This window comes from Camelina sativa, chromosome 2 (assembly GCF_030686135.1).
Source record: "Camelina sativa cultivar CO46 ecotype springtype chromosome 2, ASM3068613v1".
Classification (NCBI taxonomy): domain Eukaryota; kingdom Viridiplantae; phylum Streptophyta; class Magnoliopsida; order Brassicales; family Brassicaceae; genus Camelina; species Camelina sativa.
In genome coordinates this window covers 10931944-10956445 of record NC_141881.1, presented here as the reverse complement: position 1 = coordinate 10956445, position 24502 = coordinate 10931944, and the positions used below count along the sequence as shown (strand labels likewise).

The window sequence follows — 24502 nt, the reverse complement described above, 5'->3', positions numbered from 1 at the left end:
GGTATCAGCGGTTGGTCGAGGTTAAGGGGACCTTGGTCCTGGTTCCTTTCTTAGGCCATGAGTTGTTGTCTTCGAAGTTTCCTAATTTCACGTTCTAGTCGATCAATGTCTTGAATTGGAGATACGGTTCCGGAGAGTTGACTCATAGTCATGCACTACAACTACAAAATCCAAAAACAGAAACTAAAAGGGAAAGTAGAGGTTATCGAAAAACAAGAATTAAAATTAAAATTGAAAAATTCAAAAGAAAAATTCAAAGTATCTTAGACGAAAGTTCTTATCAAATTCAATGGGCAGCTAGTTACTCTCCGGCAACGGCGCCAAAAAGCTTTGATGTGTGTAGAATTTCACTACAAATCTTTTACCTGAAAAGACTACACAACGAGTGAAAGTGCACGGTTAATTGTTAGTTTGTGGGCCTGTGTCTTGTATTCCTTAAGGCCCATACCAGAATCTCATTAGGCAAAAGCCCAACTGATTGATACAAAAGGAAGAGAGGAGCGTTGCTAGATGCTTTGAGTCGTCATCTTCTCCGTAGACGGTTCAAGAGAGAGGGAAAGAGAGTTAGACAGAGAGACCTTGGTGAGAGTGATAGAGTTCTTCTTGGATGTCTATGGGTTCTCTTTCTTCTTCTCTTGTTCGTCTTCTATCCATTGTTAAACCGGTAGGGATGTTACCGGTGGTGTGAGAGATCTCAATGTAAAACCACATCGGAGGTGTTTTCCGATAGTCATGAATGGATGTTGAGAGGGCAGTCTCTCCCCAGATGTAGCGGCTGCAGCCGTGAACTGGGTTATCGAAGCTTGTGTTCTTGTTGTTTGTGAATCATCTAAGGGACAAGAGGGAATCAAATCCCTAACAAGTGGTATTAGAGCCTCAGGTTCTAAGGAAAGCTTTGAACTTTGTGATGAGAAGTCGGGTTTTGAAAAAGCATTGATCTTTGGGAAGGAAGACCAAGAAAGTTAAGATTTGTTGAAGAAACATAAGAAGCTTTATGGTTAGAAAGATACAAGCTTTATCAGACAAAACAAGCTTCAAGCTTTACAAAGAAAGGTGCAAGCTTTACAAAGAAAGGAGCAAGCTTTGCAAGAAAGCTTCAAGCTTTGTGAAGAAAGTCGACGCCTTTGGAAAGGCTTAAGTTCAGGGATTCACGGCAACAGTGACAAGGTTGTAAGCTAAAGGAAGAAGAAGGATGGTGACGGTGAGAGGTTAAAGTCATCGGAACGGAGAAACAAGTTCATCGGTAAAGATTGAACCAAAAGAGGTGATTTCAGGTTGAATGGAATCAGGAATCCTCTTAGTTATAATCTGGTATGAGTTTGTGCAACGTTGCAGTTTTCTGGTTGAAAGAGTCTGCATGTGAGGTTGTTGTACACTCAGGAAAGATCAGGTTCAGAGATTGATACGAAGACAGTTGAACATAAAGCATCCGTGGAGTTTGCTGGTGAAGGTGTTCTTAGGTCTGTAGAAGAAGTCAGTTTGAGAATGATGTTGTGTGAAGGCTTTCACATAAATAATTCGATTCAGGTTCAAAGGTAATGAGTGAAAGTTATGGCTCTTACGGTGTTGAACCAGAATCAAGTCATCATCTCTCATAGATCAAATCTGGTGAAACAAGAAGTCTGTTATCCGCTGCAAGTCACAGAAAGATCTGTGATGGTATTCAGTGAAGTTTCAGGATTGTCAAGGTCTGTTTTTCTAAGGAATTGAAGCCTGGTTAGAACACAAGAATTGCTGTAGTTAGTGTTCAAAGGATGATTATAGGAACAACAAAGGAGATTCTTAGATTCTGGTTACTAGGGAACGCTTTAGTAAGGTTGAAATCTGAGTGTTGTTGTTTGTTGGATCATCAGGTTAAAGGTTGAGATTCAAGTAAGAGAATTGTAGATGGAGTAAGGTAGAAACTCGTTCAAGTTAACTATTGGTTAAGACAGTTTAAAGACTAAAGACTTTGGGTTATGGAAAAGATTTGAGGAGGTTTCAGTAACAAGTCAAGTCTCTGAGGTTCACATCAGGTTGATGTAAATCAGATGTGGTTGAAGGTTGTAATGATCGCAGGTTCAAGTGAATCATTCAGAATGTCTGTGTCAGCATGAACCAGAGTACAATGGAGTTGTACTATGTTTGCTGGATCTGTTGTTTTGGTTTTATTGCTGAGTCAACATGAGGAATGTTCTCAAGAAATGGATCATGTAAATGATTCATTGAGGAAGCATAAAGAGCCATTATGTCATGAAGATATGTTAATGAGTCTCACCTAGACAAAGTAGCTGTTGATGCATGAAGAGTATGTATCAGCATATCAAGTCTTGGTTGCTGTAACAGAAGGGTCATTGTGGTAACAGCAGCAGGTGGTGCTTTGGTGAGACGTCTAAGTGTCTGAGTAAATGACAGGGAATGATGCACTCTTAAGAAAGTTGATGGTAAGATCAGTGGTGTTGTTACTATGGAGTCTAGTAGTAACTGGTGGCAAGAAGCTGCGGTAAAGAAGTAAGGTTCAGTGGGTTGTAGACAAGATCAGACATGAAAGTTGTTTTAAATCTGCTTGATCTTTGTTCATTGCTTCTACTGTATCATAGAGTCTTAGTGGTTCACTGTGTGAAACAATTCAAGATCTCGGTAATGAGTGCAAGGGAGTAAGTGAGAAATTGCAGAAATTTATGGATACAACAAGTCTGAAGTAGATTTCAAATGAGTCTAGTAGCACAGTCTATAACAAGTTAAATATGTAGGAGGAAATATATCTGAATTACTTCAGAAGCAGTAAAGGGTTCTTGGTGGTTTTCTTTTTTGGTAGGAAAGAGAGACTGTTTCGTGTGTGTAGTGAGTAGGAAACATATGTCTATTATTGACATATAGCTCATGGTTTGACTCACACTGAGGTTTTCATCTACACAAGTAAGATGGGTTGATTGAAAGTTAAGAGTGAATACATGTTTTAACTCGGGAGGTGGAGTGGTGTTTATGAGAGACATTGAATTCTAGATGGGTCACGTCCAAGGTGGAGCTACTAAAGGGTCAACAAGAGTATGTTATACTATGGTTATTGATCTTGGTTCCAGGTGGAGTTGTGCAGTTTAAATGATGTCGTGGGTGATTAAAATTGGTCACATGATCTGAATCATTGGCTATGCTTCAAAATGATGAGTTTTTGAGACATATTATTCACTGATACAAAGTGAGCAAATTCTAACAAGGGTCAGTTTTCTAGGTGAAAAGAAAATTGGGAATCCACTGTTTTGACAGGGTGCTAGTTCGATGGTTCACTTGCCAAGGGAAGTTGATGGGTGTAAAATCAGTAAGAAGTATTGGATCTACAAGCTTCGATGAAGAGAGGAAAGTGGTTAAGCTGACAAAGAAAAATGTTCAGCTGATTGAGATAATCTGCCGGATTCTTAGCCGATTATGTCCTCAAGGTCAATCACTTCAGGAGGATTTGAGCGGCTGCTCATATTGTCATCTTGACAAGGATCTTCATCAAGCTAATAGGAGCAACACAAGAAAGATTCTAGAGACAAAACAGATGCATAGGAGATCCAAATGCAGGTGGAGTTTTGCATTTATTAAACAACAACAGTTGAATGTTAGTTGTGCATGTTTGCATCAAGGAAATGTTATAGAGAACGTCTCAGGAAAAGCAATTGCAGGGTAAACAAGAGAAGCTCAACATGTTCTAGAATCTGACATCCAAGACAGGATGTTGAATGTAATGTTTAAACAATTTGCATTGTTATTGAGGAACAAGTAATGCATATTTGTGTATCCTTGGCATCACAAGGAGAGAACTGAGGAGATCTTCTCAGAAGTTTGGACATGAATCTCACGCGTGAAGGATTATCTAATGTTTACTAGATAATGGTGAATCAGAGAGAATTCTCTGATGGTAAAGTCCAAAGCAGTTGTGATGCGGGCACCATTTGTTGGTGCATTCTTTATTACAAGTGAATGTATGGTATGGAATGGGTTTTGCAGCTGGAAACAGGTTGTTGCAAGCTCGAGCTGTGACAAGGGTTGGCTGTAAAAGGAAGTCTCAGGTGTTGTGGCTATGCTATCAACAAGAGACTGGTGTCTGAATTTTCAAGCGGTAAAGTTTTGCAAGTATCAGAACATGCTTAAACACAAAATCTGAATGGAAGCATGTGTCAAAAGTCTTGTCAGCGGTACCAGTTTGGAGGCGTGTCCCATTAGTAGTGATGGCGGTACAAGGCAGTTTCAGAGTTGTGTTGGTATAAACAGAAATCAGCAAATTAAATCTTATGGGAGATGAAGTTGTTGGTTGAATCAGGAGGCATGGAGGAAGCTGTGTGATTGATGAATTCATAAGCAATCCTGCTTATGGAGTTTCTGTTGATGGAGCTGGTAATGTACTAGCAAAAGGAGTCTCAAGAAAGAAGGAAGAAGAATCTAGCTCATAGCAACAACCAGAATAAGAAGAATCTCACATGGTGCAGTTGTTAATACAGCCGCAGTAGCAAAGAAGCTGTAGCAGTCACAGTAGCACAGAAGTTGTTACGGAGACATTGTTTTTTGGTGAGATCGTGAAAGTGATTGAGATGAGCTCAGGTCAGAGCTTCATTGACATAAACAAGGAGTTCTTAGGTTGCTTTGGTGGTTGATTCTATAGCTGGTGGTAAAACAAGCTGGTCCTTCTTGGAGAACAAAGAGACATATCTCTTGGTAGAAACTGAGAGAACAGAGAGAGACAAAGAGAGTTGCTAGAACAGAGGCATTCTGTGGTATAAGTTGTTGGAAATAGAGGTTTATCTGTGGTAACATCAACTAGTACTCTTGGACAGAAGTTGGTTTGAAGAAGAAGCAATTGTGTTTGGCGGAGGTTTTGTAGTCATCATGTCTTTTTATGAGAAGTTCCAAGCCATGGAAGGAGTCACTGTTGGTTATTCAGAGATTTCGGTAAGATGGTTTTCAGTTCAGGTATGTTCTTCTTAGAAGCTAAAAGGTTACTTCGACTTGGCCCCAAGGTGGAGAATGTTAGTTTGTGGGCCTGTGTCTTGTATTCCTTAAGGTCCTTACCAGAATCTCATTAGGCAAAAGCCAAACTGATTGATACAAAAGGAAGAGAGGAGAGTCGCTAGATGCTTCGAGTCGTCGTCTTCTCCGTAGACAGTTCCAGAGAGAGAGAAAGAGAGTTAGACAGAGAGAGCTTGGTGAGAGTGATAGAGTTCTTCTTGGATGTCTATGGGTTCTCTTTCTTCTTCTCTTGTTCTTCTTCTATCCATTATAAACCGGTAGGGATGTTACTGGTGGTGTGAGAGATCTCAATGTAAAACCACATCGGAGGTGTTTTCCGATAGTCATGAGTGGATGTTGAGAGGACAGTCTCTCCCCAGATGTAGTGGCTGCGGCCGTGAACTGGGTTACCAAAGCTTGTGTTCTTGTTGTTTGTGAATCATCTAAGGGACAAGAGGGAATCAAATCCCTAACATTAATCAATGTAGTAATTTAGGATCGATCCCACAGAGAGTAATAGCTAACACAAATTGAATTAAAATAGAAAGAACTATGGCTAAGAATAATAACTATTGCAAGTAAATAAAAACGGTTTAAAACTATAAGACTAAGGCGTTGGGCGTTTTGGGAGTCATCTCAATGTTTTCATGGTTCTAAGCAATATTAAGTGTAAGATCTAACAAGTAAATACTAATTTCGGTTTAGGTTCTCAACTACGAAACACTAATGAACTAACAAGCTATTTTCATAGAATGAAAGGCTAAAGTCTTCATACTCTATTACTCAACTTTCGCAGGCAACGACGCATGTCAACCAGCTAGTTAAACAAGTTCGATACATTCACCAAACTCCGCAACTCAGCTTACGCAGGTTGCGACGTGAGGTTTCGGTATAAAACTAGTTTGGAGACGTAGGATAACGCGGTTAACGCTCCCGTTCTCTAGATCAGCACTTGGTGATCAATCCAAGCACATGCATTAAGATAAAGATGTCCCAAAAGAACTCTAATAATAAACCGAAAATAAGATCTAACAACCTAATTGAAGTGAACCATGAATTCCCCTTGAATCACCCCATAAAACCCAACAAAGTAAACTACTCGCTCATGATTCAAAGAAACGACATTGATATTATAAAGTATAGCATCAAAAGCGAATCAATAAACAAAAAGGGTTCAAAGGAAACTTCTCTATTTGTCACAAAAGTAACTTGATCCCAAAAGTAATGATAGTATGAAAGAACTAGAAAGAGTAGAAAGAGAGATTGGTGGATCTTCAAGCTTTAAGGGATTCGGCGAGCAGGAGAGAGCTTCTCTGGTCGTGGCTATGGCGGCACGGCAGTGGCGGTATAGGAGGCACTTGAAGTCTCGATGAAGGCCACTTCAAAACCCTAGGTCTTAAGAGTATTTATAGGGTTTTGTCTTGGATTAGGGTTTGTAAGGTTAGAAACGTCTTTTCTTCTTGAGTGCAGAACAAGGGGTGGCGAAATCGGATTCTGGACTGTGGAGGAGGCTTGGACTGGGCCGCCGTGATGGTCGCTGGTCAGGCCTTGAATAAAAGCCCATCGGCTGGTCGGTTCTTCTTACGTCGGTTTATAACACGTTATGGTAAATCGGGCATATCTTCTGGATGAATGAATGGATTGACTTGATTCCACTTCAAGGAGAAAGATGAATCTTCCAGATTTTCATAGAAACCAAGCATGATATATTTTAAGTTTGGGAAGGTCTTCAAAAGTGGCCCGTACTGAAGAGCTCTGAAACTTTCCTAAAACGTATTTTCCTTATCTTTTGGTCCAAATTGCTATAAAACCTGTAAAAGCTTCTTGAAACCTGAAATACTTGATAATAGACCTTTTCTACCTGAAATCTCATCAAAGTCTTCCTAAATGCATATGAAAACTATAGCTAATATGAGTAAAATAATGATGTTATCATCAACAACAAGAGAGTTACTAGGTTTTGAAGCAAAGAAGGTGGTACCAGAGTCCTTTAGTGCAGCAATGGATTTGATAAGGATCTCCAAGTCTGATTTCCTCACAAGATTCCCATAAGAAGCCGCCATGGCCGTCGCACCTCCTTGGTTCGCTTCACCGCTACCCTGACCGCTTGTACCTTCTTGCGAAAGATTGGCCTTGAACTTGGCCGGTTTGAGATGAGGATGAAGAATCCAACATTTTTCTTTGATATGGCCCCTCTTCTTGCAATGGTCGCATATCACCATTTTCTTGTCCTCATGCTTGTAGACACCCTTTTTGGCTGTGGCTAAGTCTTCCTTGCCACTAAAAAGACCAAGTGAACCTTGTTCCTTTTGAACTTGTGAACACACATCCTCAAGTGTAGGTCACTTGTCGCTTCGAAGGATGTGCTTTATGACATCATTAAACGCCGGATTCAGAGTGAGAAGGAGACCAAATTCCTTGTCTTGTTCTTTTCTCTCATTGATGATGGCCGGATCGATTGTACTCGGTTGAAGCATCTCAAGTTCGGCTCATAGGGACCTAAACTTCCCAAAATGCTTCGTGAACTCCAAGTCTTCTTGGTGGAGACCGTTAATTGCCTTCTTGACCTCAAACACTCAGGTCAAGTTGGTCACGTTCCCATAGACATTCGCAAGCGTCTTCCATAACTCCTTGGCCGTTTTGCAGTACAAGTAGGCTTCAAGGATTGGTGCGTTGTAACGCCCCCAAACCGTCCTATGACCATGCAGGCCAACAGACAGCCACAGAACGCCACTATGGGAACTGCGCCGGGGTGGTCCAACCAATGGACGAAAGCTGCAGACTTCCCGACCAGTCCTCCCTAGCACAACTCCACCTGCGACTGAGAGTGCTTAGGCTTTGCAACCCTCGCAGCCTGGTACGTTGTGTTGTCCGGACAAGGCTAGTACCAGTCGAACCCACACAAAAATAAATAAAACAACTTCAATACTTTAATTACTTAACGAAATAAGTTCACAAAACATATATAACGTTTTTGGTACCAAGCCTAGAGCCAAAATGCGATAACTTAAACAACAACAATAAACATCTTGCAAAGGCAATCCGAAACTACACCGGTTGGCCTAACGTCCTGTGCTCCCCTCTACGGCTATTCCCACTAAGGTTACCTGCAAAACAAAATATGGAGTCTTGAGTGCTAATCACTCAGTGAGTTCGGGAACCTAACAAGAAACCAAAACCCAACCCTAACCCCAACAAGCAACACACAACATGCAAGCTAAACAACTACACTACATGCAACACTCAAATGCAACATGCAAGCTGAATGCAAGAAAAACAAGCAAGATAATATGCAAGTTAGTCAAGCAATCTCCAAGTATACTATCAAAGTATACGCATACGGAAATTAACAACTCTTCTTCGTCTTCAAGGGCCCTTCACTCCTTCACTCCACCACTTCATCACTTCCCCCATACCCGTGAACACCTATACTCACAGCCACAAAGGCACGCGAGTATATGATAAGCGGATTTGTCACCCAGGGTATCAATTTCCTATGCAGTTGTAGTACAAAAGGTTATCAATCCAAATGGTTGTTTATGCTAGCAGGAAGGATGCAATTAGAACAATGCAAGTCAAGCCAAGCAATTAAGGGTTTTGTCTAACAGTCCTAAAATAACAAAAGAAAAAAATATAAACAAAGAACCACACGACCTAAGCACTCGATGCAAGCATTCGAGTACAGGATCGGGTGGGCTGATCAAGTAAGCAAATGAAGTATGAACAACTCGAGGGGTTACTCGAAGCAGCTTATCGTGTACCTGTTCGGGTAAGGGATCGAGTGATGAATAAAAATACAAGCAATTAAGATACGAAAGCTTCCAAGGATGGGGTAATCGAATCCTAAGTATTCCTGACCAGTACATATGTCTTACATGCCTCAAGCAAATATTTCCTAGACAATGAACCTCTAAAATCTTGTTAAAACACTCTCGTGATAGAAACAATCAACCTTGATCACTCCCCTACCCAACTCTCGTTGGAGAAACATGACCAAGCAGGCATTAAGATCCGATTCATTATTGTTAGTAAACCCCTTACTCATCTAATCTCTTAGGCTAAGTGAGTAAACCTCTAGCATTAGTTGATTCAAGCATCTCATCTACACCTCTCGGTGGTAAAACACCTTAGATCTAATCTCACCCTCTCGGTTTGTTGACAGCATTAAGAACACCAATCTAGAAGAAAATCTATTAAACACATATAATCAAACTAAGACATCCTAACCGATCAAGAACACAAAATCATCTATCCCATCCCTAGAAAACTTTACTACACTACTCGGAAATCATAGCAAGAAACATAAAAGCATATATGAACGAAAATTGCATTATAATAAACGATAGAGTAGAGAAGTAAGAATACAAGATAGAAATCTAAAGAAATGATAAAAAGTTATGAAAATAATCCTAACAAAAAGTGAAAAGAGTTTTGAGTCGCTCAGTTCTCTCTCAGAAGCTCTCGCTCTCTAGTCTGAGAGTCTGCGGCGTGCTCGTTTGCGAGGAAGAAGAGGAGGGGTTTATATATGGAAACCCCTTTGACCTAGCTTCCCAGTCCTGCCCGAGGGTCTACTCGATGGGGTACACGAGGATAAGGTCGGGTTACTCCTCGGGTATATCTTCGGGTTGTTCTTCCAGCTCTTGGATCCTCCTCGATCGTGTTGGGGTTCGGACTGTTCTTGCAGCTTGATGGTTCCTTCGGGTACATGCTCGGGTTTGTCCTTGTTTTCCCCCATTTTAGGCTTTTAAGCACATGTTTTCATCCAAAGTATGCAAATGCAAAAATGCAACACCCTAACCTAAAAGTGAATTCCTACAGTTAATAACTTAAAAATGCTAAGTTAAGGGTATAAACAATGCAAAATATGGACAAAAAAGGATGCTAAAACATGTAAATTAGAGAGTTATCAGTATAGAACATCACCTCCGAGTCCCTCTCTTCACGCGCACTCGGCTACACCATCGTGTAGTACTCAGCCCTAGGCAGCTATCCCGTCTCTCCGAGTCTTCGTAATCCACTCAGATTACGGCCTTGGGGAAGTCTTCTCCTGCACAACCTCAACACACAACCAAACAAACCTGCAAAGCACAAAAGCTACATGCAAGCAACAAACAACTACATGGAAGCCTAAGTAACTAGAGAAATATCTAGAGACTAAGCGCTAAACATGCAAACAACTAACACTAACATGTAATGCACACAAGCAACATGCAACAACAAACAAGCAACTTAAGAAACTAGAAGGAAATCTAGAGACTAAGAGCTAGACACAACTTCACACTAACATGCAAGGAAGCAAGAAACGAGACTTAACTTCCTAGAACTCAATCTAGAAGAAAAGAAACGAATCTACCTGATAACCCAACAAAAATGCCTAAATTTAACACTAAAATCCTAAGCAACTCAACACTCTTAAACGCTTAAGTCTATCCCACAAAGGCTTAAGGAAAAACACCCAACCTATCATGTACCATATTACATGCTTCGAGACTCACCTGGACTTGGCTGAAAGAATCGAATCTAACAGATTCTAGTCCTAGCTAGCGACGCGGAACGGCCTAAGCAGACGTGACTAACTACTCGCGGAAGAGAAAAGCTTCGAAGGAAAGAACTCTCTTTCTAACCCTCTAACTTTTCTCTAACACTCTCTAACTCTCTCTAACTTTTCTTATTTTTCTCAAGGGATGGGATGAACGAAAATGGCTTCCTAAGGGGTCTATTTATAGTGGAGAGTGTGAGTTTGGGCGGTTCCCTCGGCCAATGCATGTCGAGCAAGTGTTCTTCTTTGTGCCACAAAAATTGCTGGGTGAGAAATGCAAAGATTTGGCAAGAGAAACACCTTATTTCTCCTTTGTCTCCCACCTTTATTTGCATGCAATCTGATTGGTCAAATTTTTGAGAAAACATAATGATTATGTTTCTCACTTTTTGCATGAAATTTGATTGGTCAATCAAGGGGAGATGAATCTCTTTCTTCACAAGCTCCACACGGACGTTCAAAATTTCCGGGTCGCGGTTCTGCGTCGAAGTCAACAGTACCGTGGTACGGGTCAACGGTACAGTCTCGGACAGTTCTGTGGTACGCTCTCAGATGGATCTTTGGTACGGTAATGGACGATTTTGCGGTATGTCTCGGATGGTTCTGCGGTACGTCTCGGATCTGCGGTACTTCACGGACGGATCTGTGGTACGTGGTACAGTCGTACATGGTACGTGGTTCTGTACCATCGTCAATTTCATGACATTTCTTCTTCTGTCTTAACAGTTCTTCTTTATTTGGTCTCCTTCATCATCCCAACTCCCTTTGTCCGAGGAATTTTGACTTTGGGTTTTTACTCTTAGCATGGGTCATTACATGCGTCCAGCAAGTTTTGGAGAATAGCAAGCACGGTCTGATCTTCTTGGAACCACTTGACTTCCTTCTTGAGATCAGCCTCCTTGTTTTCTTTCTTCTCTTATTTACCGTCTTCTTTGATATCTTTCTTGGGGAGTTGGTCTGTCTCAACATGAACCCATAGTCCCCGGCCACTAAGTGTCGTCTTTATGGTTTTTTTCCCCAACAAGTAATTTGCTCTTTTGAGCACCACAGGAGTAACAATCGGTTTGCCGTTGTCCATAGTTTAAAGATTTGAAAATAAGAGAGTATAGTGAGTAGAGAATGAGTAGAATAACGAGAATAAAGCAAAAGTAGAAGTATGAAGAGTAGGTTTAGAGAATTATATATAGAAAAACATGCTTTGATACCATGTTAGTTTAAGCGGAAGTAAAGATATGAAAGTGAAAAGAGGAGAGTTTAGTCGACAAAGAGAATAAAGAGAAACTTAGATTCCATTAGTGTGTGTAATACAATGTCGGCTAGAGCCTTTATATAGGAAAAGAAACTAGGGCTACACCCTTAACACAATACAACATATCGATAGGGACATAAGGAAAGAGAGGATTGATTCCAATGGAGATAGCGACATATCCTTGGTTTCCTTAAGAGAAACCAACACGTGATCTCATTTGATTTCTCGTCCAATGGCTATGAAGATATTCTCGATCCTTCTCTTGGGCCATATATGGTCAGGCCTCATCTCTACTTCATGTACCAATAGTAGAACTCAGCCTTATTCCATATGTGTACGGACGACCGTACAGACACCACCAAGTTCATGATCGATCACGGTCAATACATTGATCTTCACCCAACAGCCAAATCTTGTAACCCTTGGTGCCTGTAGGATAACCTAAGAAAACGCCTTTCAAAGCTCTTGGCTTCAGTTTTGTTTGATCATGATGAACATATGCTATCGATCCAAATTTTCTTAAGTGTTTGTAACCCGGTTTTCTGTTCAACCATATTTCTTCTCGGACATTGTGATCAGTAGCCAAGGAGGGAGACCTATATATAATAAACGTAGCTGTAGCCACTGCTTCCACCCAGAAACTCTCATATAGATCAGACTCATTCAAGAAACATCTAACCTTCTCCATAATGGTTCTATTCATCCTTTCTGCTACACCATTTTGTTGTGGTGTATAAGTACATGTCCTATGGCTTTTTATTCCAAGAGTTTTGCAATAAGAATCAAACCTTGTATTACAAAACTCTAAGCCATTATCTGTCCTCAACCACTTAACTTTCTTATCAACCTGATTCTCTACTAGCTTTTTCCATTCACAAAACTTCCCAAAAGTTTCATCTTTAGTACTAAGAAAATGTATCCATACTTTCCTAGTATTGTCATCAATGATAGAAAGAAATTATTATTTACCTGACATAGATGGAGACATGTTTGATGATCCCCATAAATCTGCATGAACATAGCTCAATGCTTTTGTTGCTCCATGCTTTGCCACATTGAAACTCAGCCTTTTAGACTTTCCCATTACACAATGCTCACTGAAATCTAACTCCTTGATTTCCTTGTTATTCAGTAAACCCTTTCCAGCTAGTACCTTCATATTATTCATGCTCATGTGTCCCAAACGGCTATGCCACAAAGCTGTTATCTGCTTGGTCTCTACTATATTGCAATTCTCGGACATTACTGTCTCACCATCAAGAATGTATAACCCACTCACCAAATTTCCACACGATACAGTAGTATTATCCTTGAAACACCTAACCTTGCCAGCTCCACCTTCATGTTGATATCCCAACTTATCTAGAGTTCCTGTGGAGATGAGATTCCTTCTCAAAATTGGGCACATACTTAACATTAGCATTGGGAGCATCATGTTCCTCAAAGTTTGTCGAACATTTGTAGGTCTTTTATTAAGAGCAGCTAAACGGCCAGCTTCTCGACGAGCAGTCTTGCGGTGTGCAACTTCTCTTTGTGCAGCTGCACATGCAGCCTCTTCATCAGCAGGAGGACTAATGTTATCAAGAGGAGGATTAATGTCAAACTCTCCATAATGTGCATCTTCATGATGTTCTTCATCCACATTACCAGCTTTTCGACCAGCTAAACCATCAGCCATTTCAGCAAGTCTTTTCTTTCTTATATTCTCTCTCTCAAACTTTCCCAAGTCCTCGTTATATTGTTCTAGGTGAGAAGAGCCTGCACTGCGGGTCATACACCTGAAAACACCAAAAAGAGAGAAAAAGCTTTAGTTACCAACTGTAAATAAAAATACTCTAGACTAACTAATCCTAATTCTCTAGGTGACGCAATTGGTCCCCGGCAACGATGCCAACTTGATTGCTCGAGTAATTACCCGTACACTTAACCGTAAGGTAGTATATGCGAAGTCGAATCCATAAGGACCAATGGTACACTACAGATTTGCGAGACTTGTAAATAGCTAAAGCGGAGGAATGTTTGTTTGGTTTCAGAAATTGTAAATAAAAATGCAAGAAATAAAACGATTAAACTTATGAGATTAAAACATTGGGCCACAGGGTATTTCAGAGATCAATGACTAATGAGAAAATGAAATATGGAATTCAATAATTAAGAACCATTCTATAACATAAACATTATAATAGACTAATTCAAGGCATTAGAAACTAAATTTCACTTTTAGTTTGCTAAACTTTCATTTGCAACCTCCTAGCCAAATTTGCATTACAATCAAGTTCATTAAGTTCACAATGCGTCCTAATCAACTTTCGCAGGCTAAAAATACATTGCTCAATTCACACTCATTCAGGCATTCTATTGAACACTTTTGATGCAAGAAAAACCTAGAGTCTAAAACAAGGTTATCAGTCCTATTTTAGCATTAAGATCATGTGAATCAAAGAACCTAAAGATTAAGAATTCTAAACAATAATTAAAACATACATTCATTGAATCTCCTAATTGGAACCCTAAAACCCAATTGGAGACCTACTCACACATAGCAAAAGAGAAAACAAAATTCATAGATGAAGAAAACATGATTAAACTGCAGAAACAATAAAAAAATGGTTTAGAAATCTTCTCCAAATCTCTAGAATCCTAAAACACTAGAAGAATTGTTGTGTATAGTTACAATTTAATTTGTAGGTATTACATATTATTCGTAGCAAAAAAATATTTGTTACTGTTTTGCTACAAATTTAATTAGTAATTATTTGGTCGTAGCAAATTTTATCTCCGTCACTAATTGTGGTAATTTGCTACCAATTAGATACTAGGTAATTAGTAGCAAATAGCTACTATTTGTGACTTATGTCTGTCGCAATTTGCTACAAAAAGTAACGAGCAAAAATGTAACAAATATATACAACCTGCTACTAACTCTCTATGTAACAAATTTATGGTTATGGTTGAATTGTATTTATACAAATTATATATATTTTTAGTAATTATTTTTAAATTATGAATAATGTTTTATTTTTGGAATGAAATAATATTAAAATAAAAATACCATATTTATTATTATGAAACCATCATTTTAAAAAAACTGTATTACAAAATAAAATTAAAAACATAATTAAAAATAAGTAGATGAATACAATATCCTTCCTCTTTGATAATTGATACTCACTATCACTCCAACCCCCAAAGAAAATTACAAGCATGAGTTTAATAAACTAAGTCAAGTTGCATCAACTATAGGAAACTGTAATCTCTTTAGAATACTCAAACCAATTTTCATACATCTAATCCTCGCCAATAGAGATGCTCAACCAATTATCCACCTTGAAACAAGATTTGAATCATCCTCGTGAGTTCCCTCTTAGAACCATCAAGGTCTTAGAGAATATGTTAGAGAAGCTCAATTTATGTGTGGCCAAACATAATTCCTGAGCTACCAACAAATCTACTGTCCGTACCTGAGTTGTAAACTAGCAGCAACACAATCTTGTGATATGCCCAACTTCCATTGACTCTCTTGATTCCTTCATAGCCTTGTACAGCAGCTGAGATACACTTCTCAAAATAACTCATTAACAAGTATGAAATCCATTAAACATGTTAACATAACAAAAACTTCATAAGCTAAACCACCTAGAGACTAAACAGTCACATAGTTTCTTCCATGAACCTGTCCGTGAAATCCGTGATTCAAACCTGAAACAAAAATTTCAACAACCAGTTAGCAAATTCAAGATTCGAGAATCAAAGAATCTGTGACTTTGAAGAAGATCTAAAAACGAGAGGTTTTCTTGGTGAAGATCAATCTCAGAACCAGAATATAAATTATAGTCAAACGCCTTAAGGCTTAAGCTTACCTGCTAGACCATCAAGTCTATGAAACTTTAGTTAGCAGTCTGCAAAAAAAACTAAAATTATTCGTTCATTTTTAGGGTGTGCTGACCAGATACCCCACCCTGAGCTAAGACTCTATAAAGAACCAAAAGACTCCAAAAACACACTTTGACTCAATAAAAAAAAATAAGAGAGAACACAAACACTCAAAACCGATAAAAACACAATATATCAAAGCCTACTATACTTTTTTTTTCTTCACGATGTCGGTTATCCCTATATAATAAAACGGAAGTACACAACATTGTTTTGTAGACTATATAATTTTAATAAGTTGGTTACAAATAGGTTATAGATTAATTGGTTACAAGTTAAATAGTGGGTGCAACCTTAATTTATTTTTGGAAGATTTTATTACTAGAGCACATTGTTTCCAAAAATCTTAAAGAGAATATTCTAAAAAATCATTTGATGTCATCTAACTTACCATATTAATTTCCTTTATTAAATTATTCATCAAATAAAATCATTTGATATCTAACTTAACATATTAATTTGTTAATTATCATTATACTTCACCTCTCATTTTTATATATGAGTCTATTTGTGAAACAAATAAATTATCATATTATTTATTATAATTAAAAAATAGTTTTATTTTCGAACATACCATAAGTTGAATTTTTAAAAACATAAAAACAAATATAAATGATCCAATCTATAAAATATTCAAGTTTTAGTAATATTATTCTTTAAAAATAATATATATTGAATTAAAAATTTTACTGAGTAACGGGTCAAAATTTGAATATTTAAATTCAATTTCATACTTTTTTGTTGAACGTAATATAATATAATAAAATTTAAATAATTTATTTTGAAATATTTTTAAAATATTGAAACTTGATGTAAAAGTTATAAACTATAAATACTCTAAATCTATAAAATTATGTCTTATAATGACATTCAAGTCATAATGTAGAATATACATTGTTGAAATAACTTCACGTACGTACATAAACTAATACAACATATTAAAATTTTATTTTAAAATAGTAAATATACAAAATTTTGTATGCAATAAAATTTAATCAGTGTTATAGCACGGGTACTTATCTAGAATCATTAACAATATAAAACTTACAAAATAAGTGTCTTTTTCAAGTCATCATATTTAGCATATGATTTTATTACATAATATTTTATCCAAAAATTTTTTAAAAACAATCACATAAATTATATTTTATATAAAAATTACAAGATAGAAAAATGAATGTCAATCCGTGCTCTAGCACGGGTCTTCATCTAGTGCTCTTCCTATAAGGGTAATAAACATAATATTTATTTTGAGAGAAAATTGGATAAGATTTTGCAACAAATGATATGTGAGAAAAACAAAAATCAATTTTAGAACAGGCTAATCTAAATTCGAAAAGGAAATAAACAAAATCAAATAAATCCTAAAAGGATTAGGAATGGTACTAAAGCATTATATAAACATTGATAGGGCAACGTATTCTCTTCACAACTCATCATTCATTAACACAATACAACAAAACTCTCTCTCTCTCTCTCTCTCTCTCATTCAGCGAGTTCGAGATCTCACAATCCTTCTTCTTCCCTTGTCAATTTGTTCATCTAATCATGGCTACAACAATGAAAAAGATCTTCCTTTTCGTGCTGCTGGTGATAACAACCTTCACGGTTCTCTTTGGTTCTTGTTCGGCTACTGTCTACACCGTTGGGAACTCGGCTGGATGGATTGCCAAAGAAGGCTTATATTACGAATGGGCCAAGGAAAAGGTGTTTTACGTAGGAGACTCTTTTGTCTTCAAATACGATCCCTACGTCAACGACGTTACTCAAGTTTGGGGCGCTTTAGAAATAGAATTCTGCGAGAGTTCTTCTCCTAAAGCCGTCTACAGTACAGGACATGATGTTTGATGTGGTAACGTTCACGGAACCCGGAGATCACTACTTCATCAGCTCAAATCAAGCTCAATGCATACTTGGACAGAGGCTCGAAGTTCTTGTTGTTCATGACCCGTCACGTCCTATTCTTCCACCACCACCGAGCAAGATCCTTCCTTCTGGGGAAATATACAAGGTCGGTGACTCTAAAGCATGGAGCGTTCCTGAAGATAGGGACTACTATAACAAGTGGAGTGAGGATAAACTGTTTCATGTAGGAGATAGTCTACTTTTCGAATACGACAACGAAGTAAACGACGTCTTAGAGATCAGCGGTGACCTTGAATTCATAACCTGCGACCCGACTTCTCGCGTAGCCGTGCACAAGACGGGCCATGATCTCGTTACGCTCACCAAACCAGGAGTTCACTATTTCATTAGCTCAGAGACGGGTCACTGCGCGGCTGGGCTTAAGCTTCGAGTTGTGGTCGGACCATTACCCAAACCCGTTACTTTCACCAATTTTCCCAAGAAGATGGATTTTTCAGCTATGGACCGCCTCACAAAGTGGTTAAGCACTTCCATACCCCAGCCCCATCACTAAAGTTTTCGTATTTGGTTTGAAATTGGTGGTTCTAATTTTGCAGACTCTGTTTTTCTTTTCCTTGTTTCCTTAAGACCCAAGTTTGTTTATTAGTTCTTGTTTTCAGTACCGATGTAATGTTTCAGATTTCTATTCATTATATAATACAATTTCAGTTTAGCTCTTCCAGTATTTTGTCTCGAGAGTCAAGAAGATCAAATAAAGGTTTTAAACCAAAGTCAAGAAGATCAAATAAAGTCAACCCCATCACTAAGCATCCGCTTTCTATTCATTAGCTAATTAGAGTTTCTTTAATAATTCTGTTGTTAATTTAACTTCTTTAATATTTTTTTTGTTTCCAATGTCGTTCGTAGAGTCGGTTCATTCAAAACAGTATTAAATAAAAATTTCAGATTCCTTAATCATAATTGAATACGAAAGAGGTCAGCCGCTAGCATCGGATAACTTACCATTCGTGGACATTATATTGGGGTATAACTACAATAAAAATAGGTTAAATTCATGCTAAAATCAATTAAAAATATATAGATATTTAAAATTTATAACTACAATAAGAAATTTAACTCATGAAAGCACCAAAGCATATCAATAGCATCTCACCATAGAAAACAATCAAAATCACATGATAGTAAATCCGATTCATTAGAATCAAAATAATATAAAAATAAATACATATATATACTACAAAATATATATGTTTAGGCCTAACGAATCTGACTTCTAATATTGTGACTGATCACTTCTATATTGATAGCTTAGTATCCAAGTCAAACCTTCGTAATTATCTATAGAATTTAACATTTTAAAAAATATGAATTTTCTCAAAACAAATATTTATAATAGATTATAGTATTTATTTTTCATTTTTATAAAATTTTAAGTGGGATTTGACTATTTGATTTCTGATTTTTTCTAATTTTTGTTTTTTTTTAAAAAATATTTTTAAAAGTGAACAAAAAATTATTTTTCAAAATTAACCGTTTTTATTTCAATTTTTTACAAAATTTATTTCTTTGATCCTCCTCTTAATTATAATCATTATGAGCTTCTGTCTTATTTAGAGTCTTTGCACCTCCTTTTGGTGATGTAGTATCCAGCTGGTAATACATGGTTTTTTACCGGAATTACCGGAGATTTGCAGCAATCCTATGAGATTTCTTCGGGATCACAGAAAATTGTGCCATATCTTTATATTAAATCGATATTTATAGTATATCTTCTTGAGTTTTTTAGTTCTTCTTTCCAAGTCAAACCTTCATAATTATCTACATAAATTTAATATTTTTAGAAATATAAATTTTTTCGAAACAAATATTTACAATAGATTGTAATATTTATTTCCATTTTAAAAAAATAAATAAATGAGATATGAATATTTGATTTCTGATTTTTCTGATGTTTCGTTTTTTATAAAAGTTATTCTTAAAAGTAAAAGAAAAATTATTCTGTATAACATTTTTAGAACGGGATATTTAAATTCCTTATATGTTATATATCCTTCTAAAACAATTTTAAATAAACAAAACTTGTAAGTTGTTAGAAAACTCTTCCTAAGCTTCCTTTAATCTTCCTTCTTTCTTGATAAGCATCTGAGAGATTAAGTCACGAATCCAACTAATATTCCTTCCTTGTTCTTTCTATCAATTTAAGAGAAAGAAAAATTATTAGACACAAACATTATATTATTATTCAAAAAAGCAAACAGAATTATAATTTAAACTATTTGTAACAGATGGAAATCAAAGTTTTTTAAAAATTACCAAAAAAAAATTTCCATGAGACGAATCTACCATGGTTTTCTGCAACTATAACCATTACAAAAAATCGCTAGAATAAGTATTCGGATTAGCAAAGATTAATACATGAATTTTGTTAAATTCAATTTTGTAGATCCACACAATTATGATCAACCATGAATTCACCTTCTTTCTGTTAATTTAAAAGAAAAATATTTATTCTGCACAAACATTATATTTCCGAGAAAAAAGGCACAAACATTATATTATTATTCAAGAAAAATAGAATTATAATTTAAATCTATTTGTAAACAGAAATATATCCAAGTTTTTAGAAAATTACCCATAATTTTTTTTATGAATAGAATCCACCATAGTTTTTCTACAACTATAATCATTACAAAAAACATTAACAACAATATTATTTTAAAAAATTAAAGATTCGGGATAGCAAAATTTAATACCTGAATTTCATTATATCCAATTTGTAGATCCACAATTATGATCAATGATCATCCATGAATTCAACTGAAACAAAAAAAAAATTATGTATTAGATTACATATAAATAGAATTATAATTTAAATCTATTTGTAAACAGAAATAAATACAAGTTTTTAGAAAATTACCATAATATTTTTTTGAATAGAATCCACATAGTTTTTCTGCAACTATAATCATTACAAAAAAAATAGCAACAATATTATTTTAAAAAATTAAGGATTCGTGGTTAGCAAAAATTAATACCTGAATTTTATTATATTCAATTTTGTAGATCCAAAATTATGATCAATAATTATTCATGAATTCAACTGAAAAAAAAAATTATGTATTAGGTTACATATGAGAGTTTATATCAAATTACTAAACTAGAAAACAAAATATAGAGAATAATACAACATACATGTTTTAAAAGATGGACAAACCATAGGCAAAGTCTATGATTGCTTGATCTTGCTTTCCAAAAACCACTACAAAAAGAGAGCATAAAAATTAGAATCCGATGAATCATATAAAGGACCAGGATTATATTACTAAAAGTTGTCTTTTATCCTTTGCTTGTAGAAAAATAGTTTGTCCACTCTAAAAAGAGACAAATTAGAGTGTCCAACAAAAATGAAAATTTTCAAATTATTTTATAATATATAATTGTAAATTTGAAATTTAATTTAACTTACATTGAAATACTTCTCCCGCGACATCGCGGGGATCTGAGTCCTAATAATAATAATAATAATTTAGTGATCTCATACTTACTAACCACCTAACCACATTCAAACCAAACAGCGAAAGTAACCAAACGATACCATTAAACTAAGGAATTAAATAATCAAAAGAATAATTCAATAACATCTAACCATCAATACCAAATATCATAAAACAAGTCATAGATCAATAAATCAGCAACCTAAACATCCGTTCTAGACCACTATGTTCCATTCTAGCAACCTAACAGCAGCATAGAACAAACAACCAAGCCTCTAGAACATCTTTCTTTTCATCGCATTGATTCCATGATCACACTTTGTTTTACCTGCACCACAAACACAAATTGAGATGCATGAGTATTGTCATAAACACTCAATGAGGCAATCCTCCCATCTACTGAGCTATACACACAAGCAACTGAGATTCAAATGTTAAACAAGCAACAAACAAACACAAACAAACCCGAGAAACAAGTATCAGCCGCCTGGTGAAAGGGTTGGTGTTGACCGACACCCTTCTGGCGTCGACCGTCACTGGTTCTTGGTGTCGATCAACCCCTTCCTCGACCCGGAAACCTTAGATCCGACACTTGCCAAGTCTCCAGGCCGTCAACTCCTTAGTGTTGACCGACACCCACCAGGTCTCGATCAACACGGACTCTGCAGACGCGATCTGCTTGAAGTCGAGAGTCAAAACTCCGCTTCTCTCCATCTCCAAACCGTCCAAAAACTCAACCAACAGGCAGATGAAGCATAGGAACCATGTAGCAACCATATCAAGCAAGAAAACACCACAAACAACATAAAACAAGCAAAACAAAGGAAATCTCAGGCTTAGATCAGTCATGGTCATGCACTCACCTCTTTTGCAGAAAGTTTCTGACCAAAACTGACGAACCCAACACCTTAAAAAGCTCTGCCTTTGTTCCTAGGACTAGATCTCCACTCCACAGGAACATATCTTTACAAAAAGAAGTCAAGAAACTCATAGAGCACTCTAAACTCTCAAGCATTCTCTTTTCTCCTTATGCTTCTCTCTGAAGACCCTTAAGTCGATTTCCTTAAGTCGGCCTCCCACAAACCCTTAAGTCGATTTCCTCTTTAAATATGTCGTTAGGGATTTCACTTAAACCAAACGGGACCAAATAGACAAATCGAGTCTTTCCGTGCGGAGCGGAAATTGTTAGTGTCGACCGACACCCTCCTTGGAACCTTGTCCCTGTCACTTCACTGAATGATCATCACCAAGAAGGATTGTTGTTGATCCTCCTTCTTGAAAACTATAGAACCAGTCCTTTCTGAAAGTCATGTGAGACGTGCACCCAGAATCAAGCACCCACAGATCTTTAACCATCTGATCATTAACACTAGTTTCTTTGTGATGACACCAGCTTCACCCTGACTTTCACTCTCCATCTTCTTCTTTCTAGCAAAATAGTCTTTCTTCAGGTGACCTTCTTTCTTGCAGAACCAGGAGGTAAGTCTTGTTTTAGAATTAGATATGCTTCTTCTACCCTTGCCTTGTCCTCCTTGCTGATTATTCCTAACAATTGGTCTTCCTCTTTCACTTGTGTAGAGCACCATTGATGAGCTTCTTTCATTCACCTTTCGCTCATCCAACTCTCTCTGAAGACCTAGCAGACGAGACAACATCCTGTAGTTACAATGTCTTATTCCCATACTTTAAAGTATGCTTCAGCTGAGTGTAGCTACCAAGTAGACCATTCAAGAACAGAATTGCTTGACTTCCTCTGCTACAGAAATCTCCAGACTACCTAGCTCAGCCACAATCTTTAAGAAATCATTCACATTCTCATTAATGGTCTTCGATTCACTCATCCTGAATGAATAAAACTTAAGCTGCACAAAGATCCGATTTGGTAAGGACGTCTCCATGTACAACTTGTTCAAGTTCTCCCACATCTCTGCAGCACTAGTACAATAATAAATATTCCTTAGAACAGAATCACTAACATGAGCGATTATATGATTCATAGCTTGTTCTGACTTCACATCCTTGTGAGGATCAGAAACTTTCTTTGTTTGAGAAGATTCTGAGTCTTCTTCACCTTCTGCAGCCTTCTTTCCTTCAATTTTGGTAAGTGAAATTGTCTTCGTCAGAGAGAAGTCTTATGTGATTCCTTTTAGCCCAACTAAACCCAGATGAGCTTGCATCTGAATCTTCCATAACGAGAAATCTGAATTCTCGTTAAAGACTTGGAACGAAGCCTTCGAATTCGTGTTCGTGTTCGCGTCGCTCGCTATCACCAATAGAACCTTGGCTCTGATACCAATCTGTTAAGTTTCTATGGCGATAACCTCTCAAGAACTCAACACAAATCAGCTCAATCACTCACGCACAATCTCAGAATCAAAGAAAAATAAAATAAGAAAGCAAGAACACAAGTAATTGTTTATCCAGTTAGATTCATGATAGAGAGCAGAAGCTTAATCACGGACGAGAACGCTAGATCTCTAGGAGAACTCGGATTCACGAACGGATCTTGCTTAGAACGTCGTAACTTGACGAAGAAGCAATAAGGATAGGGCCGAGATCGGGAACGATATCGACGTGGTTTTGCAAGTCCTCCTTGCAGGGCTTGAACACAAGCTCTTAGAGTCCTCCTCTCTAGGCTGTAAAGCTCTCTTAAAACTCTTTTATTTAATAATCGATAATTACACAATAATGAGACTCATGTCTCCTTAAATAAGAAAACGAAAACCCTAATCTCTAAATATTTAACAACAACACTATTGTTTTAAATCCCATGAACCTAAGGCCCATTAACACGACTTGAACGAACAACAAAGTCGTTGAGGTGGTGATCAACGACGTGAAGGTGTGCTGCATCAATTCACCAATGTGATGAATCTACGTTTGGAGCTGGATTCAACCTAGCAATTCACTATAATGATTCAAGTATCTCAAGCTCAAGAACAGAACTTTAGAGAGATTACAAGATAGAAATGAATAGGGATACAATGGCAGAAAATAAGAATGTGTATATATATATATATATACTGTATATATATCAATCACAAAAAGAATAAATACTAATCCTCCTCTAATTTTGATTTCTTTGAAACCAAATCCTCTTTCTTCTAGAACTTTTAAAACTGATACCAAAAAATAGTGAACCATCATTAAACCAATTAACCAAGTCGACATCAAACTAACCGGTTGAATTGGATGACACTTGTCTTATAATATTTCTTACTTCCAAAGACAACGTCCAAGTTTATGAATATAATTTTTTTTTTAATTATGAATAACTTAGTTCCAAAATAGATACACATGAACAAGTTTATACGGTCAAAAATAATGTATATGAGTACTAAGAAGCCCGACACGTTTACAAAGAACCTATAAAACAGAGGTCGGCTGTGTTTCTTCATCTACAAATTTCCAATTTTCTTTTTTACTTTCAAATATACAGGTTTCCATCTCAAA

At 36.8% G+C, this 24502-nt stretch overlaps 2 long non-coding RNA genes and 1 pseudogene across 6 annotated transcripts; 1 reads left to right on the top strand and 2 right to left on the bottom strand.

Moving 5' to 3' along the window:
- Positions 1-9281: 9281 nt before the first annotated feature.
- LOC147948429 (uncharacterized) lies at positions 9282-10659 on the bottom strand. The gene is made up of 2 exons (XR_015573664.1): positions 9892-10659; positions 9282-9766 (listed from the first exon to the last, which is right to left on the bottom strand). It is a non-coding gene; the product is annotated as an uncharacterized LOC147948429 (long non-coding RNA).
- Positions 10660-14793: 4134 nt separating this feature from the next.
- On the bottom strand, positions 14794-15793 carry LOC147948428 (uncharacterized). 5 transcript variants are annotated; one of them, XR_015578194.1, is made up of 4 exons: positions 15617-15793; positions 15393-15455; positions 15218-15304; positions 14794-15136 (listed from the first exon to the last, which is right to left on the bottom strand). It is a non-coding gene; the product is annotated as an uncharacterized LOC147948428 (long non-coding RNA). The 5 variants fall into 5 exon arrangements; XR_015578193.1 differs by having other exon boundaries at positions 14794-15082; XR_015578192.1 differs by having other exon boundaries at positions 15218-15314; positions 15617-15735.
- A 1364-nt stretch (positions 15794-17157) lies between these two features.
- LOC109126524 (blue copper protein-like) lies at positions 17158-18108 on the top strand (annotated as a pseudogene).
- The last annotated feature ends 6394 nt before the right edge of the window (positions 18109-24502 follow it).